Source organism: Anabrus simplex, chromosome 1 (genome assembly GCF_040414725.1).
Source record: "Anabrus simplex isolate iqAnaSimp1 chromosome 1, ASM4041472v1, whole genome shotgun sequence".
Classification (NCBI taxonomy): domain Eukaryota; kingdom Metazoa; phylum Arthropoda; class Insecta; order Orthoptera; family Tettigoniidae; genus Anabrus; species Anabrus simplex.
The window spans coordinates 1137976805-1137989134 of NC_090265.1; the positions used below are offsets into that span (position 1 = coordinate 1137976805).

Consider the following 12330-nt stretch of genomic DNA (forward strand, 5'->3'; position numbering starts at 1 on the left):
CAACGTCGGTACTCCCAGATAGAAAAAGAAGCTTTAGCAATCATCTTTGGTATTCGCCGTTTCAATGAATATCTCTATGGCAACCATTTCCTGATCATTACTGATCACAAGCCTCTAGTACACTTATTCCATCCTGGTAATAAGATCCCTGAGCATTCCCTCAGAAAGCTTCAAAGATGGTCCATGTTCCTTTCTGATTATTCCTATCAGATCGCCTATCGTGCCACATCCCAGCATTGTAATGCTGATGCCCTCTCTCGCTTACCAGTCGGTCCTGATACCACCTTCGATTCTCAAGAATCCGAATGTCGTCAGTTAGACATAGAACTCGAAGACACCGTATCCACCTTTCCTATTGACGCTACCTGCATTGCTAAAGCTACGGATAAGGACAGTACACTTGCTACGGTACGTACTTACATCCGCAATGGTTGGCCCCGTCAGAACAAACTTCCTGCCCACCTTGCGCCTTATCATCATATTCAGCATCGTCTTACAACTCGTGCCGGAGTTATACTCCTCGAAACCGGCACCACCTTCCGAGTGGTTATCCCACCTAGTCTACAGACACAAGTTCTCGACTTGTTACACCAAAGTCATTGGGGTATATCCCGCACTAAGCAACTGGCACGTCAACACTGCTACTGGCCTGGTATTGATGCCGCCATTGAAAAGCTCATCCGCCATTGTGAACAATGTCAAATTAATCAGAACGCCCTGTCTTCTGATCTAGCTTCATGGCCTCCTGCTACTTCTCCATGGGAACGAGTTCACATCAATTTCGCAGGTCCTTTCCTCAATTCCATGTGGCTCATCGTCATAGATTCTCTATCGAACTTTCCCTATGTAGTGGATATGCATTCGACTACTACTACAGAAGCTACCATTCGTGCTCTTCAGAAAATATTTACAACTGAAGGCTTACCTCAAGTCCTAATTTCTGACAATGGACCGCAATTTACAGCTACTGCTTTTAAGAACTTCTGTACATATAATGGCATTCGCCGTATCCTAGCACCACCTTTTCACCCTCAATCTAATGGTGAAGCTGAATGCTTTGTACAAACTTTTAAGAAAAGTATGAAAAAAGCTGTCTCTTCAGGCTTAACTAAAGACCAAGCATTGTTACAACTCTTAAGCAACTACAGAACTCTGCCCGGCGCTGATAATGTCACTCCCGCACAAAAGCTCCATGGACGACCTCACAGAACTTTACTTTCTCTGTTGCAGCCTCTTCCGGCCCAGCCTAAGACCTCGCCAACAAAGTTCACCGTCAACGACAGGGTCTACATAAGGACATTCAAGTCAAACCCGCTCTGGTTACCTGGTGTCATCCGCAGATCTTTGGGCCATCGTCTCTACGAGATTCGGACTGCTGAGAAACGCATTTGCCGCCACCAGGACCAGATACGCCTGTGCTACCGTCCATATCCGGCTATTGATTCTCTTGTTAAGCCAGATAAATCTATTGCTGAACGAGCTTTAGACCATTTAATAACCATGGGTTCCTTTCAGGACGATGCATCGCCACTCCGCCCAGTCACAGCTCCGGACAATACAACAAAGACGTCAGAAGCTCCTGCCCAGCATCGTAGCCGCCGCCAGCGCCACCGCCGCTTCATGCCGTATCGGCGTATTTAGGAGGGGAGGGTGTTGTATGTCCTCCGCTCTCTTCGCTCAGCGCCAGCCAGCCGCACGCACGCAAGCGTGGATCATTCGAGACTTGACGCGCAGTCTTCAGTGCGCGTGTCTGTTACATCGTGTGCAGTATATAAGGAGCTCCCTGTCTGTCACTTATGAGGATTCTCCCCAGTGTCCTGCTCCAGAATACACTGAACGTCGAACACGGAGGCTACTCCTCTTAAAAATGTGTCTCGACCAGGTGGACGGAATTCTGGTAGTATGAGGTTTCACCTCAGGTCACTACTCCACTTTCCCGTTCCTTCATCCATGTCGAGCCCCGATGTTGTATGCCACACATCCCCAAGCTCACTCAAGCTCCGACACACACATTAGATTTTCTAATTGTGAACATAGCTTTCATTTAGTACAAGCTTATGAACTCAGACCTTCAAGTTAGAAGGAACTCTCTTAGCTAATCTATGCTAGTGCAAATGATAGTTTTCAACTATCACGAACTATATCTTTCCCAAGAACTATCTTTTCAAGATAGCAGTGAGTGTAAATACATTCAGAGTGTACATAGTGTATAGAAACAGAAACTCTCTCAAGACTAATCATCTACTTTGCTTCAAGACAATTTTATGTTTTATTCTTGTACATACTGTAGAATTCTGTGTGAAGCAAATAAATAAGTTGTGTTCTTGTAAACCTTATCTTGTTTACAACAATAAGAAGCCTCTTTGGAGCTGGCATGACATAGCATTGTACTTCACGTATCGGTTTCCTTAAATAAGAAGAAGGGTTCTGCGTGCCAAGCAAAGTATAGGCATAACTTATTTGCTTTTGGATACATTTGAATGCATCAGTCAATACATTAAGAATAACACATTCAATACAGATCAAGAATTGGAATGTTGTACTAAACAAACTGCACTCTGTTTTCACAATGTGATAAGATTTTATTATTTTTCCTCAAGAGAGAATATAAGATATGTTTTAGACAGTGACATGAAACAGATTGTTGTAGGTTTTAATCCATGTTTTTTACATTGGATATTTTATGATAAGGTCTTATGTATTGTAATTTTAAGCATCCCTTGGAGATTTTGACTGGTTTTTCTATTATTACTGAAGAAGAGAAATTATAATTTCTTTAAAATATGTATGATGACTAAATGAATTAAATTAGTGATCACCATTTATTAATTCCATAAATCAATTGTATTGACTGGCAGACCCTTAGTAGCCCTGTTTTCTCATAGGTTGTTAAATCATTAGTAGTCAATATGGATTGAACAGGAACTGAAAATGGTCAAGCTCATTAATGCACATTTCAACCAGAAGGTGATCGGGATATTTGACAAACACGCCCCTGAACGTAAGGCTCGCGTGACTAGGGCATTGGCCCCATGGCTCAGTGATGAAATATGTAACCTTATGAAGGAATGTGATGTAGCACATTGACTGTTTAAGAGTCATCCTTTCTCGGACAATCTGGCTTTTTACCGACAGCTGCACAATACCACTCACTGTACAAAAGATCAGGAATGCTAAAATACGTTACGCTTATAGTTTAACCAAGAAAAATGTATCAATATCAATGATGTGGAAATCTGTAAAAGAATTTGATTTAACTAAACAACTTTCCTCTCCTGACATAGTTATTCCTCTTTGAAAAATTTGACCATTTTCGGTCTCTTGGTTGATCCATATGGACTAGGTTCATATAATATACTACGGGTGATGGTTTGGTCCGCCCTGTCAATGTATTATCAGTTTCCAATTTTGTACAATTATTTCACTCATACATGTTTCAGGAGAATAAACCAATTCCAAGTGAAAGGGTTGTGAAAGCAAGAGAGACAAGAAATGCGAGAAACTTCTGATCATTGAACAGAAAATGTGTGTGTGTTTGTCCTCAATTCCACCATAAATTCAGCATTTGAAACTCAAATCTTTTATTGTAAGGTGTAGGCTAACAAATGCCCCATACAATGTTTGAACTCTGCTTTCTTGTTCCTTTTTTCAAAATAAATATTGAGGGAATATTTTAATTACTATTATCAGCAGTATCACAATGGATCCAAAGTTTTGTGGCAAAACCCATTGTGAACTAGTGCTCTAGAGTGTTAAGCGGAGTTTGTGCATCATCGCTTGTGACTGATATGAGAACTTCGATCCTATATTGTTGTCAGTATATTCATACTGTAGGTCTAGTGAGTAGTTGACAAATGCAGATTTTGTATTATAACAGAGTGTTCTGATGTGTTAATTTCAGCCATTTTGTCTGTGAGAGAGATGGACACACAGACACCATAAAAAAGTCCTCTTCCCTCCCTTTTACACTGAGGAAAGTACCCTTATTAGTCTAATACACTGCGTGCAAAACTTAAGGACGAGCTAGATAAAACAACATATCAACTACTCAGTGGAAATGAATGAAAGTGCGGTAACATGTTGCCAGAGGTCTCCCACACATGCATAGAAGCCTGGCGTAAGGTCAGCATAACTATAGTGCCAAATGGGTCTGGCCGCACGAAATGAAACAGTTCCAAGGGACAGGACAAGACAGCGTTAGTCAATCAGCAAGCTATTACGGTGCATTGTGGTGGTGTTATTCATTACAACATGGCTCAGAGACAACATCTGAATGACTTTACACGGGGAAGAATCATCGGGAAAATGGTAGAAGGACGAAGTGTCACAAGTGGAGCCCAGGAGTTTGCTATTGCTCACAGCATTGTTCCTCGTGTATTGTATGGAGAGCATTCCAAACCATAGGCCCAAAGGAGACGAGGGGGTCGACCACGGTCAACTACAGCAGCAGATGACCGCAACATTGTGCAACAGGCAAGAAGAGACTAGCGCCAAACAGCGGGTGCAATTGCAACCACATTTAACAGGACTACAAGGCACCTAATCTCACGCTCTACAGTGGCACGGCGACTGCATGGGGGTGGTCTGTTTGCCCAACAACAATTACTTTGTGTTCCGTTGGCACCCGCATATTGTCGGTACCGTTTGCGATGGTGCCAGGAGCATCAGGTCTGGACCGATGAGGAGTGGGGTCGCGAGCTCTTCTCAGATGAGAGCAGATTCAGTCTAAGTAGTGATTCTAGATGTACCCTCATCTGGTGAGAGGTGGGAACACAGAATGCACCCAGGAACACTGTCGAACATGATCATTTTGGTGGTACAAGTGTTATGGTGTGGGGAGGCATAACGTTTAATGGGTGTACCGATCTCCAAATCTTTGAATGGGGTACACTCACCGGTCAACGTTATTTTGACAGTGTACTTCTTCCCCATGTGCATCTTTTCAGGAGTGCATTCAACCCAGACTTCATTTTTATGGATGACAATCCATGACTGCATCGAACAGCGCAGGTGGAGGAGCTCTTGGAACGAGAGGACATTCGGTGAATGGACTGGCCTGCCCATCCCCCCAACTTAAATTCCATCGAGCACATGTGGGACATGTTGGCCAAACGTATTGCAGCACATCCACATCCACCAATGACCATCCAGCAGTTGTCAACCGCGCTGGTGGAGGAATGGAACGCCCTACTACAAGAACTCCTTACCAATCTTACGGCCAACATGGGAGCATGTTGCAGAGCATGCGCCACTGTCCATGGTGATCACACACCCTTTTACCATGTCCCTTCTTTTGTGATGTCCAGGGGACCAACATGAGTAATTTATTGTCTCTGTATAAAAGTGTAATTTCTGTTCATCTTATTGCATATTCCTTTCAGTTGCTTATATTGTAGTAGTTCTTCCTATGTATGGTTCAAGTTTCATCGAGCTATGGTACTTGGCAATGACACAACATGCGAAAGTTACTTTCGTCCTTAAGTTTTGCATAGCAGAGTGAGTATATTTGTGCATACTTTGGTTACCTACAAGAAATGTAGATTCATCTTAAATCTGTATAAGCATCTCAAATCTTCTTCCTTTATGCACTTTAAAATGTTTATGACTAACCTACTATGTAACATGTATTCTTAAAAAATGCGAAATTTAAAATACTCATCCATACTCATCGGGGTGCTTCCCAGGGCTTTTAATAATCAATCTCTTGACATAGAGGTTCTCATTGCAAAAGAGACAGAGCCAAGAATGAAATGACCAGGCCAGCTCTGCTTTCTCTATAGGGTTCACAAGTGGTGCAGTGTGATACCCCGTAACAAGATACGTCTCGCCGTGCATCAGGACCACCTTCATCCTGCAACACTATTCCTCATAATAAACACAATTTTGTTGTTTTTCAGGGGAAACTCTTACCATCTAATATATAAAAATATTTAATCTTATGATAACAGTAAGATGTCAAAAGTAACAACTGCTTTGCAAATGAGAATGATTTGGTTAGTGCATTAGCCAGCATCAGTTATGTTCAGCAGACATCCAAGTTGATATGAGATGGTAGCTTAACTCCACGATATGCATCCCAGTTATACAAAGATAATGTTAATTTTCAAATAAATAATTTTGCTATGTCCCAATATTGCATTAACGTACTGCAATATAATTTAGTTTATTTATGTAATGAAAGTAGATTTCATGTTCTGTTCATTGTCTCTTCTTCTCTGAAGTATTATCCTTCCAAATCTTTTGCATTCTCTTCTGTTTTTACTAACTGCAGGCACTGATGGGGAAAAAAAAAAGTGATTGGGCTGAATTACAGTTTTCTGAGAAATATTTTACTCCATTACAGTTAAAATATTTCACTCAATTTCAGTTACTTTTTTCAACAAGTAATCTGTAAATTTACAATTACAGTTACTTTGCAGATTGCCAGTCTCAAGGAAATAGAAAAAGATACTGCTTCATTTAAATTTTTTTTTGGCAAATATACATTAAGTGCTAAATGAAATGGCATATGGCTTTTAGTACCGGGAGTGTCCGAGGACAAGTATGGCTCGTCAGATGCAGTTCTTTTGAGTTGACGCCAGTAGGAGACCTGCATGTCGTGATGAGGATGAAATGATGATGAAGATGACACATACACCCAGCCCCCATTACAGTGAAGTTAACCAATTATGGTTAAATTTCCCAATCCTGCCGGGAATTGAACCCGGGACCCCTGTGACCAAAGGCCAGCACGCTAACCATTTAGCAGTAGAGCCAGACCATTAAGTGGTTATCATCATTAAGTGAAACTAAGCATGATATCTTGAAAGTCTCGAAATGATTTTTCCCCCCATAATTTTAATTAGTAACTTCTAGCATTTCAAATAATTTTCCATTCTCATTGCTAAATCAACATATATCTTTGAATTTGCTGAAAACACACTCTACAGAGGGTCATGAAGGAATAGCCATGCTTTGTTTTAAGAACATTCCTAGCAGTGATGAATATTGTAGGATAAGTTTGAGGTCTTGGGAAGTATTGGAGAGGTAAGAAAGTACCTCATCCTGCACTGGTAAAGCTAATGGTTCTGTTGTGATAGAACTGAAAAAAAAAATATTTTCATCACTTAATTTATTCCCATTTCCACTTCCATGGGATGCATATTGAATACTAGAATGTAATGATTACAATTCATCGTCATCATCGTTGACCATCTCCAGTTGCCTGGGTGTGGTGTATGAGTCCCCTCCGTCTTTGTCTGTGCATAAACCACTGTTCTCTTGTAATCTTCTCCCAATCTCTCCTCAACATCTTTCTTCACCAGATCGGTACATTTTCCTCTGGGTCTGCCCACTGGTCTTTTTCCTTTTACTTCTCTTTCATATTCTCTTCTTGCAGTCTAGCTTACACTCATTCTTCTTACATGGTCAGACCACTTCAGTCTTGCTTTCTGGATCCTCTGTAGTAGGGAGTCTCCTATTCACACCTCCTCTCGGACATTTTCATTCCTTAACTTGTCCTTCCTGGCACAGGAATTTCATTTTCACAGCTTGGAGTTTTGATTTGTCTTGTCTCATTAACGTGGTGGTTTCCAAGCTATACATGAGGATAATTTACATAATATCATCTTAATAATAATAATAATAATAATGTTATTTGTTTTACGTCCCACTAACTACTCTTTTACAGTTTTTGGAGACGCCGAAGTGCCGGAATTTAGTCCCGCAGGAGTTCTTTTACGTGTCAGTAAATCTACCGACACGAGGCTGACGTAAATACGTCACCTTCAAATACCACCGGACTGAGCCAGGATCGAACCTGCCAAGTTGGGGTCAGAAGGCCAGCGCCTTAACCGTCTGAGCCACTCAGCCCGGCTAATATCATCTTAGCTTTCAATAAATGGTACTTGTTTATCCCACAGTAGTTGTCTTACTTGGTGGTAAAATTGAGTTGTCTTGCTAATTCGACTGTCCACCCCATATTTTGCAAAGTTGTCTTTTGATATTATACTACTCACGTATTGAAACGTTGGAACACTGTCCAGTTTGGTGTCATTTATTCTGATTTGTGATTTGTCACCTCCCCTATGTAACTTAATCACCATTGTCTCAGCCTTGTTGATATTTAAATCATATCTCCTCTTGACACAATTTCTGCAGCTTTTCCTCCACATCATTTTCAGTTTCACCCCAGATCACCGCATCATCTGCAAAGGTGAAAGCTTGCAAATCCTGCTGCTCCCTCCTTTTTAGTGCCTTTGTTATGGCATCCATCACAGCGATAAATATGAGGGGTGACAAAGCACTGCTTTGCTATAATCCTGTCTTCGTTCCAAAACATTTGGACAGTCCGCAACCCACTTGCACACAACTTCTGATTTTGTCATATAGCATCTTCACTTTTGCAATAAGACTGTCATGAACTCCCAGCTCTTTTCGGCATTCCCAGATATGTTCCCTTGGTATACTATTATAAGCCTTTTCAATGTCTAGGAATAGTAGAAAAAGTGTTTTCCCTTTTTCTCAGTGCTTTTCCATTAACATCCTGACAGCAAAGATAAGGTCTGTAGTTGTTCTTCTAGGCCTAAAACCATATTGTTCCTTTTCCACTAAACGTTCCACAGATCCTCTTAATATATTCTCTATGATATTTACCAGAAGTTTTAGGCCATGAGAGAGCAGAGTAATTCCACGATAGTTGATGCATTTCCGTCTACTCCCCTTCTTGAAAAGAGGGAAGATTATACCCTTCTTCCAGTCTTCTGAGATAGTGTTTTTGTTTCCACTGTGGTAAGGAGTCTCTATAACCACTGGACTGCTGACGTTTCTGCTACTCACAACACATCTGCACATAACTCATCCACTCCAACTGCTTTTCCTTTCCTCATACTTTTCAGAGACTTTTCTATCTCCAGCCATGTAATTGGTGTTTCTATGCTTCTACTTTCCTCGTTGCAACTACAGGGTTCCTCGCTGTCTAGTATCATGCTTGCTACTCTATTTAAGAGCTTGTCAAGAAAGGTCTTAAATTCAATCCTTTTCATCTTCTTCTCACACTAAGGTTCTGTTGTCCCTTTCTGTTGCCTTTATATCCTTTTGCTCACACCTTCTGTTCTTGACTACCCTGTACAATAATTTCTTATTTCTTCTGCTGTCTAATTCCAGTTTATCCACAAACACATTCCATGCTTTTTTTCCTTCTCTTCTCTCACTACCCTCTTAATTATGAGTTTCTTTGTTCTATAAAGTTCTTGTAGTCTATTAACTTCTTGGCTTACTTGGTCTTGGATGGTTTTTCTTTATCTAGCATCCTTTTTCCTTGATTTCTCGTTTTAATGGCTGTTTTGACTTTTTTGTTCCAACATTGTATCTCTTTTTCCTTCTTGATTGATGCTGTTATCTCACAGAGTTCTTTAGCTTCTCCCACAAATGTATCTTTAAAAATCTTCCACTCTTCCTCTACTGTTGTTGTATCTCCCTGTGGTAGGTTTTGTCATATTTGATTCTGATATTCTTCCTGGAACTGGGATTTTTCTAATCTCCATGTCTATTTTTTGTTTCTTCTTTGTTTTCGAGTTATATGGTTCAAGTCCATGATCAGCAATCTATGGTTGCTGTCAATACTATCACTGGGAATGGCCTTGACATCAGTCAAAACCATTTCCCCCCACCTTTGTTTGTGATGACATAATCGATCAATGTTTTATGTTTGCCGTCCCAGCTATACCTTGTTATTTTATGACTCTCCTGTTTATTGAAGAAGGTGCTCTTGATGATCATCCCATTTCTGATACAAAGATCAATCAGTTGTTCACCTTCTTTATTTCTGTTTCCAAACCCCTGTGGCCCAATGGTATCCTCACAGCCTTGCCTGTTTGCTGCAACTTATGCATTTAGGTCTCCAGTAATGATAATGTTTTCTTCATCGATCACATCATCTAAGTCTTGAAGAAATTTTTCTTTATTGTAAGCACTGCATCCAGTCTGTGGGGTGTACACTTGTAAAATCACATAATTTGTTGACTCTAATTGTATTAATAATTTTGTGATCCTGTCATTCTTGTAGGAAACTTCTAACGGCACCATATCTTTTGAAGTCAAATAAATATTAAAGTTTATTTATTCCACCTGTTCAATACATAAAAAAGATAATGAATTAAATAAAATTATAGGGACACGTTTTGCCCTTTAATTATGGGCATCTTCAGCCTTAATCTCAAACTGAAAGTTGATTAATCAGGTACCTGATTGTAATTAACTTACATATGAATGTGAAGGAAATGTGCGAAATGTGCGAATTGGTTGACAATAGTTATGAAATTCTTAATATCAGGCCTTAATAAAGTCTAAAATACAAATATTCGTAAAAATTATACACTTTCTTCAATGTAGTTAAGAAATTTTTGAAATGAGGTCTTAATGAAGTTTAAAATACAAGTAGTTATGAGTTGAAATTGGTTGATGTAAAGAAGATTCGGAGAGAAAACGTTGTGTGTAATAACGTAACGTTAATAAAGAGGTAAGTGGTTTTACACACTTCGATTTCTCTTTAAACACTCCCTTCATTCAAATTCATTCTTTAACATGTAAATCTCCTTTTTTTTTTTTTTTTTTTTTGCTATGGGCTTTACGTCGCACCGACACAGATTGGTCTTATGGCGACGATGGGATAGGAAAGGCCTAGGAGTTGGAAGGAAGCGGCCGTGGCCTTAATTAAGGTACAGCCCCAGCATTTGCCTGGTGTGAAAATGGGAAACCACGGAAAACCATCTTCAGGGCTGCCGATAGTAGGATTCGAACCTACTATCTCCTGGATGCAAGCGCACAGCCGCGCGCCTCTCCTCTTTAATTATTCCATTAAATATGCACACTACTCATTCCAATCAGTGCCTCAGAGTAGGGATTAAATAGCTCGAATACTATGATGAACCAGTGTGTTACATACCAGATATATCAGGAAATGTATGAACCAGAGGAATGGCATGTTAAAGAAGAAAGTTATCTTACTCCCCAGCTACTTCCTGCCAATATACAGGTAGGCTGTTACAGTCGGTACGACCAGGCGAGTTAGCCATGCGCGTAGGTGTAAATCTCCTATTGTTACAGACTTCAATCCAAACTTCCCTTACGACTCTACACAAGAGACTACAGCCGTTCCTTCCTGCTAACAATTAACACAGCAAATTACCTTCAAGCACTCTTCTTCTCTCATGCTTCCAGAAAACTACAATTTTATCACTTCACATATATATATAAAATAAGAGTTTTGTCTGTACATTGCTCAGAATTAGAAAAGAATGGTATTTCTGTATCGGTCATGTCCACAGTAACAAGAAAATGCATTTTTTACTTTTTCGTAATTTCTGTCTGTCTGTCTGTGGGTACACGCATCACGAGAAAATGGCTGAAGAGAATTTAATGAAAATCAGAATGTAAAGTCGGGTGATGAACCGCTACAATCTAGGCTACAAATTATTTTAATCATGCTGAGTGAAATGGTAGTTTAGGGGAAGGCCTGAAATTTAATTCTCAAATATTTATGTTATTAGTGGTTGTGTCTTAATGAAAATCGCTAGACAAAGATGGGAAATAATTTGCTACAATATAGGCTATACACGCTAAGAAAATGGTACTTTAGGGGAAGGCCTAAAATTTAATTGTCAAATATTTATTTTATTAGTAGTCGTATCTTCACGAAAATTGGTATGCAAATAGATCACTATAATCTAGGCTATCAATAATGTCATTCGCACTGAGTGAAATGGTAGTTTAGAGGAAGGCCTGAAATATAATCTATATATAAAATAAGTGTTTTGCCTGTGCGTTGCTTAGAATTTGAAATGAATGATATTTCTGTATCTGTCATGTCCACAGTAACAAAGAAATGCATTTTTCACTTTTCTGTAATTCCTGTCTGTCTGTCTGTCTGTCTGTCTGTCTGTCTGTCTGTCTGTCTGTCGGTCTGTACACGCATCTATAGAAAACGGCTGAAGAGAATTTAAATGAAAATCGGTATGTAATGTCGGGTGATGAACCACTGCAATCTAGGCTACAAATTATTTTATTCATGTTGAGTGAAATGGTAGTTTAGGGGAAGGCCTGAAATGTAATTCTCAAATAAGTTATTTATGTTATTAGTGGTCGTATCGATAAATACTACATAACTAACATAACTTTAGTTATGTCGTAAGTTATTAGTAGTTATGTAAGAAGTTATTCAATTTCCGATCACTTATGTCTTATACATTGTTACCGTACCGCATATAATCAGAGATATTCATGAATTTGGATTTTTGTTACTAAGTCCATATCAGCGCCGAGTCACGAGAAAATGGGTAAACAGAATTTAGT

General features: G+C 39.7%; 1 long non-coding RNA gene across 1 annotated transcript in view; it reads right to left on the reverse strand.

The window, feature by feature from the left end:
* Positions 1–12330, reverse strand: part of LOC136876856 (uncharacterized) — a 54374-nt gene that overhangs the window by 18139 nt on the left and 23905 nt on the right. Inside the window, exon 2 of the long non-coding RNA XR_010860673.2 lies at positions 5666–5859. This is a non-coding gene — a long non-coding RNA (uncharacterized lncRNA). The remainder of the gene's footprint in view (positions 1–5665; positions 5860–12330) is intronic.